This window comes from Ochotona princeps, chromosome 3, assembly GCF_030435755.1.
Source record: "Ochotona princeps isolate mOchPri1 chromosome 3, mOchPri1.hap1, whole genome shotgun sequence".
NCBI lineage: Eukaryota > Metazoa > Chordata > Mammalia > Lagomorpha > Ochotonidae > Ochotona > Ochotona princeps.
In genome coordinates this window covers 43,194,043-43,213,526 of record NC_080834.1, presented here as the reverse complement: position 1 = coordinate 43,213,526, position 19,484 = coordinate 43,194,043, and positions in this window count along the sequence as shown.

The following is a 19,484-nucleotide window of genomic DNA, read 5'->3' as shown; positions in this document are numbered from 1 at the left end:
AACCCAGGCAAACGATAACCCAAGCAAATGGGAAGGTGTGTTCAATAAATGGTGTTGGGACAACTGGTTGATAGCCTGCAGAAACAAAAAGATAGGCCCACATCTCTCACCATACACTAAGATCAAATCTAAATGGATAACAGATCTAAACCTACACCCAGAAACCTTCAAACTTTTGGAAGAAAATTTTGGAAATACTCTGCAAGATCTAGGGGTAGGTCCCTACTTCCTAAAAAGGACACCAAAAGCAGTAGAAATCAAGACCAAACTAAACAAATGGAACCTCATCAAACTAAGAAGCTTCTGTACAGCAAAGGAAACAATCAACAAAGTAAAAAAGCAGCCCACAGAATGGGAGAAGATCTTCGAGCACTAGTAGGTGAATGGGGGCTAATTTCAGAATATACAAAGAACTACAAAACTGCCAAAACACCAAAACAAACAAACCACTCAAGAAATGGGCATGGGAAATGGGCAGACATTTCACAAAGGAACAAAGCCAAATGGCAAATAAACATATGAAAAAATGCTCAAGTTTCTTGGCAATAAGGGAAATCCAAATTAAAACATCAATGAGGTACCACCTAACGCCAGTAAGACTGGCCCACATGAAAAACACCAACAACACTTGTTGGCGAGGCTGCGGGGAAAAGGGAACCCTACTCCACTACTGGTACAGCCTCTATGGAAATCAGTATGGAAAATATTCAAACAACTCAAAATCAACATACCGTATGATCCAGCAATAGCACTCCTAGGAATCTATCCAAAACGCCTGTTTTACGAGAAACCAACATGCACTCCTATGTTCATAGCAGCACAATCAGTAATTGCAAAAACATGGAAGCAGCCAAAATGCCCATCAGCAGAGGATTGGATAAGAAAGCTATGGTTCATCTACTCCATTGAATACTACTCAGCTATTAAAAAAAACAAAATGCAGTTCGCATTTATTTATTTATTTTTTTAATTATTTATTATTTAACTTCAGTAATTACATTGTATTATGTGACACAGTTACATAGATACTTGGGTTCTCCCCACCCCTCCCCAAACCCTCCCACCATGGTGGATTCCTCCACCTTGTTGCATAACCACAGCTCAAGTTCAGTTGAGATTTCCCCATTGCAAGCGTATACCAAACATAGAGTCCAGCATCTTATTGTCCCGTCAAGTTCAACGGCTTCTTAGGTATACCCTCTCTGGTCTGAAGACAGAGCCAGCAGAGTATCATCCCAGTCAATTGAAAGCTCCAACATACCATCAGCAAAAATTTACATCATTATGGAATTAATTGACATAGTAATGAGTAACCAATATGTTAAAAGTAAATGCGGGTTCCCAGCCACCTTCTGTGACCACCCCACCTATACTTCGCATTTATTTTTAACATGTTGGCTGCTCAATACTATGTCATTTAATTCCATAATGATGTAAATTTTTGCTGATGGTATATTAGTGCTTCTATTTGATCAGGATGATACTCTGCTGGCTCTGCCCTCAGACCGGAGAGGGTCTCCCCAATAAGTAGTTGGACTTGATTGGACTATAAGATGTTGGACTGTATGCTCGGCATATGGTTGCAAAGAAGGAATCTCAACTGAACTTCAACTATGGTTAAGCAACAAGGTGGAGGAACCCACCATGTGGTGAGGGCGTGGGGAGGTGTGGGGAGAATCCCAGTTCCTATGAAATTGCAACACAATGTAATTAATGAATAAAATTAATAAAAAAAAATACATTGCAAAAAAAAAATAGAAGAAGTAGGAAAAGAAGTATTTGTGAATGTCGGCCAATCATTTTGAATAGGTGAGATTAGTGCTACTTTTCTCTGCAGGACTTACTAACAATGATAACTGAAGAATTTGATGAAAAAATATATGGAGAGAAATTTTTCCAATTCAAAATGATGAATTTAGTTTTAATGCTTCCATTTTAGATAGCATTGTAATTATTATTCTGAGCAAGAAGCAAAGTTAATAAGAAATAAATGCTAAACACGGTAGCAATTGCAATGATTTGGGTCTTAATGTCAAAATGAGTCAGTTACATAATATAAGCATAAAGGTAGAGAGTCTTTCATTGAAATTAATAATAATATATTCTTCATTTATTTAGTGTCATTTATTCTTCCAATTTCTGAGTTGTTATCCCACTTATGAAGTATGGCTTGAGTTAACTGCTTTGTGTGTCGTTTCTAACTGGGATACTGTGTGACGTATGATTTTATACCCTGTATGTAGAGTGCTTCTAGAATTTTGATATGGTTGTTAACATTGGTAAAATACTCTGTGTATTATTTTCTAGTGTTATTTTAAGAAGGAAAGGTGGGAAGCATCAAATGTGAACAGAAAACTAAAGCAATAAAAATTGAGAACTGCTGATGCATGTAACTTCCATCACATTTCAATAAGAGATTAACGGACAAATCTCGACATTCATAAAAGTTAATAGTGAAGGGCTTGGCAGCGTGGCCTAGTGGCTAAGGTCCTCGCCTTGATCCCATATGGCCGCTGGTTCTAATCCCGGCAGCTCCACTTCCTATCTCTCCTCCTCTCAGTATATCTGACTTTGTAATAAAAATAAAAATAAATCTTTAAAAAAAAAAAAAAAGTTAATAGTGAAGCCACAACTCCAACTTAAAATGTAGAGAAATTGAGTTTCAGAAGTTATTGCATGAATAATATACATATTTACTTGAAAGTTAAAGGAAGAGAGACAAAGAGAGTAAAAGAGAAGATCGAAAGCAAGCTTCTCCATTTCTGGTTAACTTACTAAATCCCTGCACCACAGGAGCTGACCTCACTGAATCCAAATGCCAGGAGTTCAGTCTGGGTCTCCAACACAGACCGCAGGAACAGTTACTGGATTGGTCGCTTGTACTGCTGTGGAATGCTTTAACACGAGGCAGGACTGAAGAGCCTGATCCAGAACTCCAACCCAGACACTCCCTGGTGAATCGTGACAACAGTGTCTAATCACAGTGTGAATCCTCTCATTGCTGTAAACAAGGCAGCAGATATGAAATGATAACTAGTACGTCCAAGTTACTATTTCATCCAGTAGATATTGGAAGCACGCAACAAAAATACCAAACACAATTAACAGCCATTTGGAAATGCATGCACACTATTGACTTCATGTCCACAAACATGTAAAATGTACAAAAGCAAGTGCCCTCAGTGGACCAAGAACCCCATTCACTCTAAGAATACAAAACATCAAAAATATATAGTATGCTTTTCTAAAACTATTGAGATCTTAAAATTAGCAAAAACACATAGTAAATGTAACTGCATTAGAAAGTACAAATTTAAAACTCTGAAGATAATGAAAAGTTTGTTACAAATGAATATACACATTTGAGTAAATACATCGAATAAAACAGTTCTGGTTACGCATTTTTGCTAGTCAAGGACACTAATACGATTTACTGAGTACTTCCTACATACTGTACATAATGCTTCAATATTTGTGCAAAACACATATCATACCTTAGAAAATCTGGTCTTGGAAAGAAAGCACATATAATATCATGCATGATCTAAATGAAGCAATGAGAATATTCAAGCCATATATGAACGTAGGTGCAACATTGTTGGCACTAGAGCCACTTAACATACAATGCAGATCGAACAAGACAATAACATCTTGCTCCTGTTGTTTCACTAGTTAACACAATTTTTGTAACAATTTTATTTATAGCACCTGTATGCCTTATACAGGAGTTCCATCTTATATGAAAAATACAAATGTTGAGCGATCCTCTAGAGGCATGAATACATGTTTTCTTAAGCTTTTTTTATTAATTATTTTTCATTATGTGACAGTTTCATAGGCTCTGGGAATAAGCTCCGAGATCAGACTCGGAGGAAAGGGCGAAGCTGGAGCGCTGTGGGGCAGCAGCGTGTCTCCGCAGCACCAAAGGCCAACCCATTCCGAGCAATCCATCTGCACTTTGCTTTCTGGGAGAAGGTTCACAGGAAATTCAGCAAAGTCATAAACACGGTGTAACCTGGACCTACATCTCCTCTTCCTACTAGGTTCAAAGAAACCTCTATAATCAGCTCCTTGAAACTGGAAGTGATCCCGCTGTGAGAAAATTGACAAATGCTTGTTTACCTGCTGGGTTGACAAATTGAAAAATATCAACCTAAGGACTTATTTGTTTTGATCTTGAATTTTGCTTGATTATTACGTAGAAACTGAAAATTGGCATCATGACAACAAATCAGGAGGTAGCCACATACTCAGAAGGCGTTCAGTGCTGGCAAACAGATACTTCTTTTGCTGCCAGAAGTTTGTCATTCAGGAGAAAGCTGCCTGACTCCGTAGTGTGTGTACATAATGCAGTCCCATCATGCTGTGTAACTACATATGGCTGTACCACAGGAATACTACCAGGAACATGCCAAAGAAAGACATCTTAATAATCCACTTAGCATTGTGGTTTAAACACCAAAAGGTTTATTTAGTTATGTGTTGTGAGATAGAAGAAGATTTGGGACTACCGCAAACCAATTCATTTATGCTACTTGTGTTATCAAAGGAGGTTGTTGCATCACTCATGAAATCCAGGTTCTCTTCAGTTCATGTTAAACCTGTGTAATGAATATGAGAAAATGTGAATGCCCAAATCTTGAAATGGATGCTAAGTTGCGGATCACATGGAGATAGAAAAAACATTTCATATTCACAACAAATAATTTGTTATATATTAAGTTCTTTCACCATGAGTTTGTATCAACTCAGCCCAGTTTGTTTATAATTACAAAATGTTTTAAGGTTTTATCTGCTATTTAAAATTGTTCTATTATTTCAACAATATATAATAATTTTAAAGCTGTTTTATCATTTTAGATTTTAAAAAGTTAATCCTCAAAGCATTACATATATTGATTGAGATTTTTAATGAGTTGGGACCAGTGGGGTAGTTGGGATGCCCTGACACATTTATCTCACAAGTAATTTCCTGACTAGAATTCTTCCCTCTCATCTTTCTTTACACTTGCAAAGCTCTATGTAGCTGCTTGTTCATTTTCAGTGGTAGAGTTAAACTCAGTGAATACTTCGATGTATTTAAGTCAATACTATTAAATGATTCTTTTGTTCCTACTGTACTGCTAGTATCCAGGTATAATGCTAATACTGTGGTATTCATTGCTACCTCCATATACTTAGAGTTTTCAGGATTCAAACTCCTGCTTGCCAACTTTGGGGTTATTCACTTGAAGGAAAGGCATTTTTCTGGATTGCTGAGAATATTCCTGAGACATCCTGAACTGGTGCTTCTGACAGTGCAGTTCACTGATGGTACAATTCGTCACAGCTGGGATGACTGATATGGAAAAAGAAGAAAGAGACCTACTGCTGTACTAGTATGCTTTGTAATTTGCCAAGTATTAATACCAAGCACCTGGCCTCCTAGAGCCAACCAATTTCTTACCTCTCTAATAATTTTCCAGAAACCCTCAACCCACGCTTTTCACAACAATGTATGATAGAAGAAACCCTTAGCACATTGCGCAGCTGCCCAACATGTGATTCAGCTTCCGGGAGAGGGATCTGGACAGCAACACCATGATCCTGACATGGGATAGCCTATCTATAATGATAGACAAAACCTTGAAGATGAGCTTTGGGCTGGTGGAGTCAAGGTACTTCCTTCTCAAGGAAATGTGCCCAGAACGCTTGCTTGTGGGGACATTTTTTTTTGTGCCAATGTCAGTTCAAGTTTACTTTTGGACTGAAGGCTGTCACTATAGGTGAGCTTGAGGTAAGCCCTCCTTGGGCCTGTATGACATTAAATTAAAAATTTAAATATCACAAGATTGATGGATGAATAAAGCTAATTCAAGCTATTACATACGCACATGCACACACAGAAGAATTGTATTCAGCAATGGATCATATAAAATATTATCATTTGTAATGATTTGCAATTGAATAGCTTCAGCTGAGTGAAATAAGCCAATACAGGATGGCAAGCACTACTTATAATGAAAGCTAAATCAAAAATGAATCAATAAATACTAGTGAGAAATAGAAACAACTGCTTGAATCAGTTTTGCTGCAGATCTAATGTTTTCTGCAACTTTGTTTTAAATTGTTCTCAAACAAGTTGTTAAAATTACATATGACCAGTTTTAATGATCTGTGACTTAAACTTCACTCTGTATCAATGTACTTGAACATGTTTTCCTATGATTATAATTTATAGCGCTTGTCTATAATTCTTTTTGTGTTTTTTGCACTCTTTATTTAGGAGAACATTAAACCTTTCACTATAATTTAAAAATATGCTATGTAAATAATATAACATAAAACAATTAACAAAAAAGGAAGTAGGTCTTCGCATATACCCACAATATGAAAGTACAACGCGTATTTGTGACATGGCTTCACATGATTTGTTAAAGTTGTTGGGAGTTATTTCTCATGTGTTAACATTGATGTATATCTCCAGTATATTTCTAGACTTGAGAAAGTAGTTTCATTACCCCACAAGGTCCACAATATAAAAATCTCAAAAAAATTATGTAGAAATCGAAAGGCATCCTTTTGCTACCGCTGCTGTTATTACACCATCTTCTGTGTCTAAATCTCCTCACCTCATGTTTAGATCTTTAGACTGTAGATGTGGGTGCATTTGGTGATACTCTGGACCAGCATTAACAGAGGCATTCACCTTTTAGTTTTCTAAAGCCTCTCGAATGGAGGCCAGCATTGTCTTCCTCACCACACCCCCTGCTTTACATTTATAGCATAAGTGAATGATATAGTATTTGATTAGCAAATTTTGCTATAATACTTAATGTGAAATGCTGCTTGCTGGATGTGGAAGAAGTAAAACTTGAAACACAATGTCTTATGTAAAAATCTAAACTTTTTTGTAATATTGATAGTGAAGGATTAGAGACAGAATATAAAAGTATCAAATTTAACATTTTGAATTGCACAGCATGTCTTCAGAAACATTTCAAATTGCTTTCCAAACCTTATGCTGTGTTTTTGCTCTATAAATCTCAATTTCAAACTACACATATGGTAAGAAGAGGCACTTAGTGTAATCTTTCCTGAATTTTGTGTACAATTTTTGTAGAGCAAATAAAAGTCAATATTTAATACCCATGAAACAAAAAACATTCTTTTTGTCATCAAAACATAAAATATCAGCTGTCAATAAAAGTTTAATTTTCCTTATTTACTTTTATTCATTAAACATTATTTTGTGATTAGAATGCTTTCTTATTTTCTACAAAGGCTTAAAGTTTTAACTAAAACATAGATCACCAGCTGGCCACAGTAAAACACATATAAAAATTGGAGGCAGACACATCATTTGAGAGAAAAAAGATATGAGATAATGAGAAATATTATAAAATGCAAATTGGCATTCAACTTTCCATTATAATTATCAATAACACATAATAGGGCCCGTTGTGATAGCATAATGATTAAGGTCCTTGCCTTGAACACACCAGGATCCCGTATGGGCGCCAGTTCTAATCCCGACAGCTCCTCTTCCCATCCAGCTCCCTGCTTGGGGCCTGGGAAAGCAGTTGAGAACGGCCCAGAGCCTTGGGACCCAGGACCAATGTGGGAGACCTGGAGGGAGGTTCCTGGCTCCTGGCTTCAGATCGGCGCAGCACCTGCTGTTGCGGTCACTTGGGGAGTGAATCATTGGACAGAAGATCTTGCTCTCTATCTCTTCTCCTCTCTGTATATTTGCCTTTCCAATAAAAATAAATAAATCTTTAAAAAAAATTAAAGTCAAAAATAAAAAAGAACACATAATGGCATAAATAATGTAGCTTGTAAAACAATGTTTCATTTTGTTCCATCTAATTATATGTATTATTGAATTTGAAAGGTTATTTAAGGAAGAGCAATCACTGATTTCTCTTAATCTATTTCAAGGAATTAAAAAACAGGAAATTTTCAAATGAATTATATGAAGCCTGAATAACACTGACTCTAAAATCCAGGAAGATGAACCAAAACAAACAGAAAAAACATAGCTATAGATCAATATTCCTCCTAAACATACATGCAAGTAATTGCAATGACATACTGGAAAACATGTTCCAAAAACACATTATTGATACCATTCATCATGCTCAATCAGGGCTCCATCCAGGAATGCAGAGATGCTACAGCATACATTCTCAACCCTCTTAACACTTGCCATGAGCCAAATGAAGGACAAACATCATTGGATTTTCTCAATTGATGCAAAAATGTATTTGGCAAGGCACACTATTCAGTTACAATTTGAAATCTTGAGGAAGCTACAAATATAAAACTGTGCTTCATCATGATAAAAAGACTGCATCTGACAAATACATATCCAAAGCCATGACAGTGTGAAACTGACGGATTTCCCTCTCAGATCTGGAACAAGATGATAATTACCACTTCAATCCACATAGTCCACACTGTGCCTCAACTTTTAGCCAGAACAAATATGACAGAAAAATAAATAACGTCTAACTTGTAAGGAGCAAAGCAGATTCTACTTGTTTTTAGATAACAGGATTGATTTTAACTTTGGATTTTAACTTTGGATTCAAAATAACATTTCCAGGTAGACAACATTGTTTTTTTTTTTTTTCAAGCAATGAGTTCTAATGTAAATGTCTGCATAGAGATCAATTAACTTTACTTGAATTTGCATTCTGGAATAGGAGTAGCTAGTTACCTTTTAAAAATGAATTTTAATATATCTGTCAAAGAAAAGTGCCAAAATAAATTGATAGGTGCTTCTGTTACCAAATTTTTTTGCAGAACCGGTTTGCAGAGCTGTATAAGCATTCCTATAGAATTAATTAGAATGTAAGAGAAGTTTGCTTTGTGTAAATTAGCACATTTTGGTTATACATTACTTTTGTTGAAATAAATTCTGAATTTTAAATTTGCTTAATATAGTTAAGCACAAAAAATTACCAACATCTCTTCCTACAAAGTTTATCATGAATGCTTTCAGGATAGAAATAAGATTTGGAGAACAGGTCAGGTGAGTGATTTCATAAGGAAAGATAAGAATTTCTAATTCTATAGTATAGAGCAGATCAAAAGTAAAATCTGGTGCACCTGAGAATATTCCACATTTTCTAAAAAGTTCTCCATGATAATCTACTGGATATAATGGTTCTTCAACCAGGGTAAAGCTCTTCACAAAGAATAAAGTATAACTCAAGTCACTTCCATGACTATTGAGGGTTTGTGCCCATAAGTTAAACCCTTTCTAAAGTCAAAGCTGAGGAAGAGGTAGAAAAGTCAGTGAGGAGGAAGGAAAGAAAAGGAAGGTAAATATATTCACAACACAAAATAATTTCCTTAAGAGAGAGGGTATAACAATAAAAGACTGAGATTGGCTATTTACTTGGGAAGCCTAGTACGACCGTCATTGCAAAATTTCCATTGGAATTGTTCATCAGAGGTTTTCACATCATAGAGTTTAAAATGCAGCATGCTCATTTGATACCACTGTATCTGTGCAGTTCCCCAACAAATAATATTTGCTTTTTAGTTATGTTTGTTGCAATACAATATGCAAACCAGAAATTGTCTAAAAGTATACTGATCAATGAGATTTTGGTCATTTGATTACTAATGCACAAATTGAAAACACCTAAATTAATAATAAATTAAGAGTTACTAGACACTGTAAAATTTTCACAATTTTCCATTCCCTTTGTTAGAGTTGGGGAAATAAGAGTACATTGCCATGACAAGGTATGGTTCAATTTAGTAATATTTTAGCCATATACAAAATAGTACAACATTCACAGAAATGCATAATCACCCTTCTGTGTGTGTGTTCAGAAATAAATATAATATCTATAACACATAAAACAAAAAGTATGTGTATAATACAGGTAATATATATATATATATTACTATATATTACATATATTATATGTTGTGTATTATATATAAGGTATCCTTCCTCTATATAATAATATTATATGTATTATATTAGTTATTTTATTATATAATATAGTTATTATATTAGTTATACACAGAGACAGGGAGGAATAAACCAAGAGAAATTCCATCTGCTAAATCAACCCCCGATTGCCTCAACAGTCAACACTGGTTTAAGCAGAAGCCGAGAGCACTCCTGACTATAAGGTCAGAAATTAGTAAGGGGTTTATCTGAAGATAACTTTAGCTGGCGATGGGTTCACCCTAGCCTGTAAAATCAGATTTAATGAGGCATTGTCTTTGGGTATTTTTTAATAGAGGGAGGTTGAATTTGGCATAAAGCTAAGACAAATGGATCATTGAAGTACATAATGGTCTCTTCATTGTGGGCAAAATTAATCTTTACCATATGGACCAAGTAATTGTTACCTGTGGTACCACCATGAGTCACATTTTATTCCTGCCGACTATAGTGGCAGAAAAGCAAATAAAGCTTTTAGATTTTTTAAGCTTCATCAGGGCAACCACCAGATGATATTCTTTTGTTTGTTTCCAAGCATATTGTTTTTGTGTTAACAGGAGATCTGAAAATTGTACCCATTATTATTGGGCACTATTGAGGAGTATAAGGCCTTGATGGGATTCAGTGTTCCTGCTAAAGCTATTTAACAATAGTCACATCATACATGAACTTAGAGTCTTCCCTTCAGGGAGCTTGTGTTGAATTTTCTGAGGTCTTGTTTTAATACATCATATCATTTGATTATTTTGGTTGTGTAGAGCTGCTGTTGTGTATATGAATGTAGTTATTCTGCAGGAATAACCTCTGCCCTGTATGCTAGGATCTACTAAATGGCTATCGGTGTCACCTGTAACGACCTGTGGTCATCTATAAAGGACACACTATCTTAAAATAATCAAGACTGCTCCCTGGGGAAAACCAGCTTACAGAAACAGCAGAAGTACTGCAGCATCAAACCATAGAGTTACTGTTGCCATCAGAGAGAAGAAAGGCCCAGTGAACTCTGCCTGATAGGGTGTGTTTGCCTTCTCATCGGTTTTGGTGGTTATTGATATTCCACGGGATGTTCCTTGACATAAACAGTGCCTGTTTTCCTGACAAGTCACAGGCAGATTATTCGCCTTTTTTGAGAACCATCTTGTTTTGTTAGTAGTACATGTTAATGTTACTATTGAGCCACGTAATTTTGGTTAGCCATTTTTAACTGATGTGCTTCAGTAAAGTGTGAGCCTCATCATTCTATGGATAGATAAGAGTTCACACACACATTTATATTATGTAATGACTGAGGGTGTGTGTGTGTGTGTGTGTGTATACAACATCTTTAATGAGTCTGGTAACATGACTTGGCCCCACAAGTGCCAGGGTATAACCATTTAATTTCCTGTTGTTATTAAATTGCCTTTTATCTAGAAACTAAGGCCCCGATGGGCATCCCAGCTCTCTGTATGATAGCAATATAGAAAAGCTGATTAACAGAAAACACCAACTGCTTGTAACTCAGCCGTTGACTGTCTTCATGATGACCTGATTTTTATCTAATCAACTTTATGGAAGGATAAAAAGCCATCTCAGTCCACTGTGTAGGATGTGCTCTGCTGTGTCTACCAGTGTAAAGCGGCTTTGCAGGAATCAAAGAAATCCCATCTTGGAATGGATCAGATACACATTTAATGTCACATCAGACCTCTGCAAGCACAAGGTCATATATCACAGGACTCAATTTATTTGTAAGTTGGCCTGCAAGAGGGTTGTGTCTATGATGCTAGTTGTTATAGAGGAGCTCCTCATTTTGCCAATGTAAGGTTTGTGCAGTCTCATTATGTGGTTTTATTATATAGTCTCATATCCAGGCAAAAATAGGCAATGAGGTATGTACAGTGACAACATCTGTGCCTGTTATATGTCAAGCAGAGTCTAAGGTAGCAATTTAGTTTTTAATTGAATGGTACCGAGTCTTTGATTCTTTCTATAATTGTTACCAAAGCATCATATAATGCTCTTTCTTTAAGCCGCTGTCTAATGTTCCAGCTAATCCCTTCTTTAGTAACACACCCATCCCGTTCATGTTGGTGGGTTGAATCAAACATATGGAGAGACTGGGTTGCTAAAGGTTCACGTTATTATAATAACATTACACATGCCTATATCCCACATTTGCCATATCTCAGCTTCTAGCTGCCATTTGCTGGAAGACCTAGGTTTTGGGTCAAACTAAAGGAGAATCAACTATAAATCAATCCAAAAGAGACTGATTTCGCTGGCATATGATGGGAAATCTGAAGCCCATGACTCAGGGGTGGGTGTATAGACAGAGTTGTCATTGTGTCTAAATCTGCAGCCAAGAGGAAAAAAATATATAGATATCTATACACGCATACACACATTCCATGGCAAAAGCATCTAAACTGCTACAGGCTCAAAGATTGTGTATGAATGTAGCCATTGGATTCCTTAGCTGATTATACAGGTAGAACATTATATCACGAACAACACGAGAGGGAGCCCTCAGTTTTCTAGGAGGGGCTGTGATTTCTTTAGGATATAATTGAGACTGAATGGATCCTGATTAGCACAGAAGGGTCAAGGCCCTCATCACCTGCATCTCGCAGGCCATCTCTAGCGCCAGGGTACCACTTGGAAAATGGCACTCTTTGCCTTTTAGTCCTCTCTCATCTCATCTAGCACAACCTGCAGGCTTATCATCTGCCACTTCTCAGATTTCATCTGTAGTGTGTTATGATTTCTTGATTCTAAAGCAACGAGAAGCATGAAGTACATGGTTTCCATGACTACTTGCTTGTTCTTTACGTCAAAAGTGCCTTCTTCACACTAGACACCTACCTCAGTCAGCTCCAGCCTTGCATCAGGCTAACAAAATCTACTTCATTGATCACCACTAAACGCTTGTGATCAGCCATCCCACAATTCTACTCTCTGCATTGTGGGGACAGAAGACTTCATGCTTGTTTAATTTGAGTCAAACCCTGCTGACTGTGCCAGTTGTTCTACAAATCAGCACCTAAGATATCAAGTTTGAATGTTGATACACCAAACAAAATCTTTGGAGACATTTGTGATTCATATCAACAGCAAAAAAATTTTAAAAAATCATCTGATTACCTATTGTGGCAGTCAGGTCCCATAGGGAATCCAAATCTAACCATGAATACCCCAGGTTCTTTTATAAGCTAGTGATTAGAAATTGAGTAGTTGCAAACCAGAGCTGTGGTAGTTTCAAGTCTGCTGCTTACCATTATACTAGTTGTCAAAGAAATTTAAAAATATATATTTGGGAAGAAAGGATGGGAGCCTGATAAACCTCACTTTTCCAAAAAGACACGGTACTCCTTAATTCAATTTTGAGTAACAGAGGCTGACAGTGTGGTGCTGCAGGTCAAACTGGTATTATATCAGAGTGCTACTTTGAGCCTTGATCATACTGCTTCCAATCCAACCCTCCGTTAATGCACAGAGTGATGCAATGAAGGATAAGAAATCACTCAGGACTCTGACACCCATTGAAGACATCAGGATGAAAGTCTTTGATCTTGTCCTCAGGCTGAGTCAGCTGGAGCTTTACTGAGAATCTGAAAAGTGAACAGAAGATGGATGATTCCCAGTCTCTGTTTTTGTCTTTCAAATTCATTTTTACAAAGTTATACAATTCAGGACAATGTGATACTGGCATGAAAACAGCACAGGAACTCAAAAATAACAAGACCTTATTTGTTCATTTGAAAGGAAGAATTGCAGAAATAGAGCAGTTCTTTTGGTTCACTCCAGAGTGCCTTCAATGGCTTCAATCGCTCGGACTGGGCCAGAAGCAAACCAGAAACCAAGAGCCAGAGATTTCATGTGGCTCTCCCATATAGATACAGAGTGTAAAACTTTGTTATTATATTTAATAATTGTACTTAAAAATATGACAATTTCTTGGCTGAAAGACTGAGCTGGACCCCACACTAGGTGGAAGCCACAGAAGTCAGGTCTGGTTCACCTCTAATGAAGTTTCTTTGGGAACCTCCGCACATCAATTGGACCTATGATCTCAAAACTCCAAACACAGGAAAAATTACAGGCTGTATTATCTGACCACGTAGTGCATGTGTGAGAACCGGACATCCTCTGTTGCTGCAGCCGGAGGAGAGGATGGCATTTTCAGATGCACATGCGGGACATGACAGATCATTATGGTCTGCAGAGAACATTTATTACCATGGAAGGCAGAACAAATGGGACAACAACTGTCCTAGCCAACATTTGATAATAACTTGATAATCTGGGCTAGTAGAAACTCTAGGCTGGACTGTGTCAACTAATGGACCTGGGAAGGACATCCTCAACCTTGGAGCAATGAAATCAACAACACCTCAGAACTATTGAAATCAGCTGAGCAGTGCCCTCAGAACATGCTCCACAACAAGGACTCTAGGATGACATTGAGTGGCTATCCCACATCCCTGGGTGCTGATGCAGTTAGGCTGCTGGGCACAGCACAGCCCTTTCTCTCCTCCCTTCCCCTAGATAGAAGAAGAAAAAATGATACACGGAAACTGTTGTATCGTTCACTTTCTTCCATTGCTTGACCCTTCCCACTCTAATCAGTGATAGAAATGGGTGTCTGTTCTTCTCAACTGCGTAAACATCATCAGAATAAAATTAAAAATTGAAAAATTTATAATTTATAATTTATAATTTATAAAATTTACAGATTAATAGAATCTTGACTTCTACTATTTTTCCCCATGATGCAATTCTATAGGCACAGGAATTTCCTCTTTCACCTCATCAAGAACCCTTTCATTATCTGCTCCCCAAATTTAGTACAATGTTGTATTCCTTAAATAATAATCTTAAGTCCATTATTCTGTTGTGTAAGTGTATCATGACATAATGCGTATAGACTATGGGAGAAAGTTCAGCATCTTATTGTCAAGATATAATTGACAGATCATTAGCAGTCTTCCATTTATTCAGGAGTAGAGATGCATACTGCAATGTATCTTCACTTCTTGGTATGTTAATTATACAGTTCCTCTAGAGGACTATATGGAAATACCTATTTACCTATGTATCTAATTAGCAGGTATTTTGATGATGGTTGTCCTCTGTCAGATGAAACATATGATATTACTAAATATTTTTAAGGTTAAAAATGTATGAATAAACATTTTATAAAGTAATAGATGTGAAGGCTAGAACCCAGTACACTACATCTTAAATTCAGTTCTCAGCACCACTGCTTACTTCTAAATTATGCATTTTCAGCAAAATCAGTGACATGAACAGGAACAAAAACCTGTCAATGGCAGAAATCATTACATAAAAAGTTAATAATAAAATTAATAGCTATGAACTCGGCACCATAGCGTAGTGGTTAAAGTCCATGCCTTGAACGTCCGGGATCCCATGTGGGCACCAGTTCTAATCCCGGCAGCCCCGCTTCCCATCCAGCTCCCTGCCTGTGGCCTGGGAAAGCAGTGGAGGATGGCCCAAAGCCTTGGAACCCTGCCGTGTGGGAGACCTGGAAGACCTGGCTCCTGGCTTTGGATTGGCTCAGCTCCAGCCGTAACGGACGCTTGGGGAGTGAATCATCGGACAGATATCTTCCTCTCTGTCTCTCCTCCTCTCTGTATACCTGCCTTTCCAATAAAAATAAATAAATTAAAACATAATTAATAGCTATGCATCTTATAAAGTACTATTTCGAGACTATCGGTAATTAAAATTATTACTAAAGCAAAGCATATAAAACATTAATATGGTTCTCATAAATCATATATTCTAATTAGTGCAGTAGCTAGTTGATGAAAAATAATATAAACAACTAATAAGAGATATATTTTATTTCCCAAAGATAGTGTTATGGTTCAATAATTAAGTTCAAATGATCAAAGACATTAAGATTTAAAATTAACAATATCTTTTATTTCAAGCTGAATATAGACCAGACTCCCGCTCAAATTTGAGAGTCATTCAACAAAATTATTGCAGTGTAATATGTTTAGTGATTTCTTCTTTTATAAGACACTATCAGCATTTTGAGGAAGCATGACAGCAGGAAAAAGTAGTTTATTGTAAGGCCCCATCTCCAAGGAGTCTATTATCTCAATCTCATTTCCAGCTTGTGATGATCGCTCTTAAAGCACGGATATTGAGATTAACTCATTCCATTTCATGTATAAAATGATGGCAAGTCATATTTCAAAAGACCATAGTTTTAAGTGGCTTGGAAATTCAACCAAAATATTCCTAAGCTAAACCACACATTTATTTTTGAAATTAAACTACATGCAAAATGAACGGACATACGCATATGGAAATACCTGAATGTTTCTGTTAGTGTCATAACGTTTTGCCTTTGGACACATAAGTTTACATCTCAAATGTAATAAACAGTTCCTAGAAGGACTTGAAAGGTGAAAGTGTTTGGAATTCACCTCTGAGTTTCCTTGCACACAGTAAGGATGTGCAGATCAAAATCAGGGAAATGACCCATAGTTTCAAGCAAGTGTTACATAAATCAAAATCTGTTGTAGAAGTAATACTATAAAAGATTACTATTCTTAAATGAAATTGTGTTTTTTATTTCTCAATTCAGTGTCTTTTAACGTTGCTTAAAATCATCACAGTACTTCTTAATAGAGCTTCTTAGGAGAAAGTCAGCTCAACTGGTCAAACTGATTCATCCGTTGTCCTCTAGCAAGATAGAATTTTCCTACAACCTTCAGAGTGTCAAGCTGTCTCACTTCTAGTGTATTGAACGCTTTGTTTAATCTGTGTAGAATGCCTTCTTATCTCTTTCCCTTGGAGTTTTTTTCTATTTTTTTATTGTCACTAATATTTTTTCATGATACATTTTTATAAGTGTGGAGATTCCCCTCTCCACTTTCTTGTTCTCCCTCCACACGCCCTCTCCACTACTCCCCCATGTAAGTATAGTCCTTAGATTTTCTTTCCTGATTTTTCCCAAGAACATTAGGCCTCCATGGCCCCAATGCATTTCTAGTTCAGTAGCTTTAGTAATTTTTGTAGGTCACATTTTATGTATGTATTAAGTTCACTTTTTTAGAATCTCTCTTTGCAGAAATAAACGTTAAAGCAATCACCATTTGATAGTATTTTATTCTTGATCTTTTAAAGTCAATGTATGCTAATTATAATAGAAACTCATTAGATGTATGCTGATTCAATGATTAAGAGAATGAACAAAAAAATAACTGATGGCAGGATGAGGAAAACATGTCTACAAGGATGGTAGATATGAAGATAAGTAGACAAATAATGAATGACATGCTGTCTTTCGTAACAAAAATGGATGAGATTTGTGATCATAATGTTTAGAGAATCAAGCCAATTCCCAAAACACAAATATTAGTCTTCTCAGACTTGTGGTAGTCAAAAGAGTGTACAGAAAGTGCACTGTGAATGAAATTGACATTTTGAGGTTTATTATCTATAGCCAGTTTTTAGACTCCTGAGGAGCAATAGCTTTCTCACTTTATACACAAAACTAAAAGAAAAATACAGAGGGAAGGAAAAGGGTGGCTGGGAGGGTGGAAAGTATTATTATGCTATTAAAAAGTTTATATTAAGTATATCATATCTGTTCTCTTCATGTAAGTACATAAATAGTTTATAAAATTAACCTAAAACTTAGATGCCAATAACAATACTCTGAAGGTAGCATTCTTAGCCCACAGTTGGAAACTTTATCTCTGGATTTCTGATATCCAGGAATTCAAGTATGTTAAGACTCACTGGAATGAGGAGAATGTGTGTTAAATATAATGACTTCTAATAAAACTTGAAAATGACAATAGATACTTTCAGATTAAATAAATAAATAAAGACTGCACTGAGAGACTCTCTTTTCCTTGCTTTGCTGAAGCAAGCTTTCATGCTAAAGTAAGGTGCTTATGGGACCAGAACTATGCAAAAGCTGCATGCCCAATAGTCAACAAGAAACTGCTGCCTTTAGTTCAACAATTCCTTATCACAAGAGTTGAGCCTGTACACAGACTCATGGGTGGGTTTGGAGGTTGCCTCTTTTTCAGTTCTCTTTGGCTTAAATCTCAACCCTGACTCAAAGCTTCACTTCAGCCTCTTAAGACACCCAGCTGAATAAACCCAACTAAGCCACAAGTAGATTCCTGAGCTACAGAAATTGAAAGATGATAAAAATATGTTGTTTAAGCCTCTGTGTTTGATGTCATTATTTCAAACTGATATGACTAGGCAGCCAGTTCAGGGTCACAAGTGTGGAAACCACACTTCCGTCACTATGTAATCCTTTCTGCCGACCTGTGAGTTAAATGATGCTCACCCATCACCACCAGGAATCTGTGACAGAGGGTTGCACTGTGGCTTTAACCAGTCGTCTCCCAAGCCCCCATACAAACACATGTGGAGAGGTTCTCTCACTTGGTCACATGCCTCTTCTCACTTGCTCTCTAGCTTCTTGAAGAATGATTCTGAGGACACAGGCAGATATCTCTTTTCTCTTACTTTTCCCTTTTCTGCCCCACTCTTCCTGAACATGGTCCATGTATGTCTGTATCACTTGCTCTGAAAAAATTTTATTGGTTACCTAAACCATATAGGTGCCTGTGCTTACAATGCCTTTTAAGTAAGAGACAAGAAACTAGGGAATAAATATTTGTCTCAAACTTAGACCACACCACTGCTATTAACTAGACATATTTTGATTACCACAAAATAATAATTAGTGAATCATAATGACAGAACAGATGCACATGAAAAGAGAATACAGAGCTAATGAGGGTTCAATACAAAATCACAATGTGTGTATTTATACAATTAAAAATTTAGAGGATTCTTCAGGAACCATAATCAACTGAAAATATGTCGACGCTTGAATTGGGTGGTTAGAACTTTGAAAACATTTATTAGCAGAAGATTGATTCATTTAATAAAAGGAGGATGCAATCGAGCAAATCAAATTCAGGGGGCTGAGGAAGTGGTGCTTGCTGAGAAGACAAGGAAGTGAGGCTAATTATTTAGCTTTCAGGATAAATAAAATCAATGCAGTAGTAATTTAGTTGATTAAGCATCATTTTCTATTTTAATGTTCCACGTGTCTCAATCAGAAATGTGTTAGTCGGACTTAGTTGTGTGCATGGGAAGACATCTCCAGTTCCCTAAGCTTAAAAACAATAAAGAAATAAAGATACCTTAAAAATAACTTGTTATTAAACAGGTTTACATTAAAAAAAAAGCAGAGTAGAATCATACATGAAGGATCACTGCAACCCAGGCAAAGAATCATCAGAATGGGATTTAACACATCTATCTGTGCTCTCTTCTCATACCACTCTGACTCTCCTTATCTGAAGACTTTCCCCATGGCATAAAGAAAATATGGCTTCAAAATAGACAATAAAAAAAAAAAAAAAAAAAAAAAAAAAAAAATAGACCATGAGTGTATGATACGAACAAACTAAAACCAGGAGTCTCATGAGATGCACTCATGTTTTAGATTAAGATGTGTTTACTTTGACTCAACATG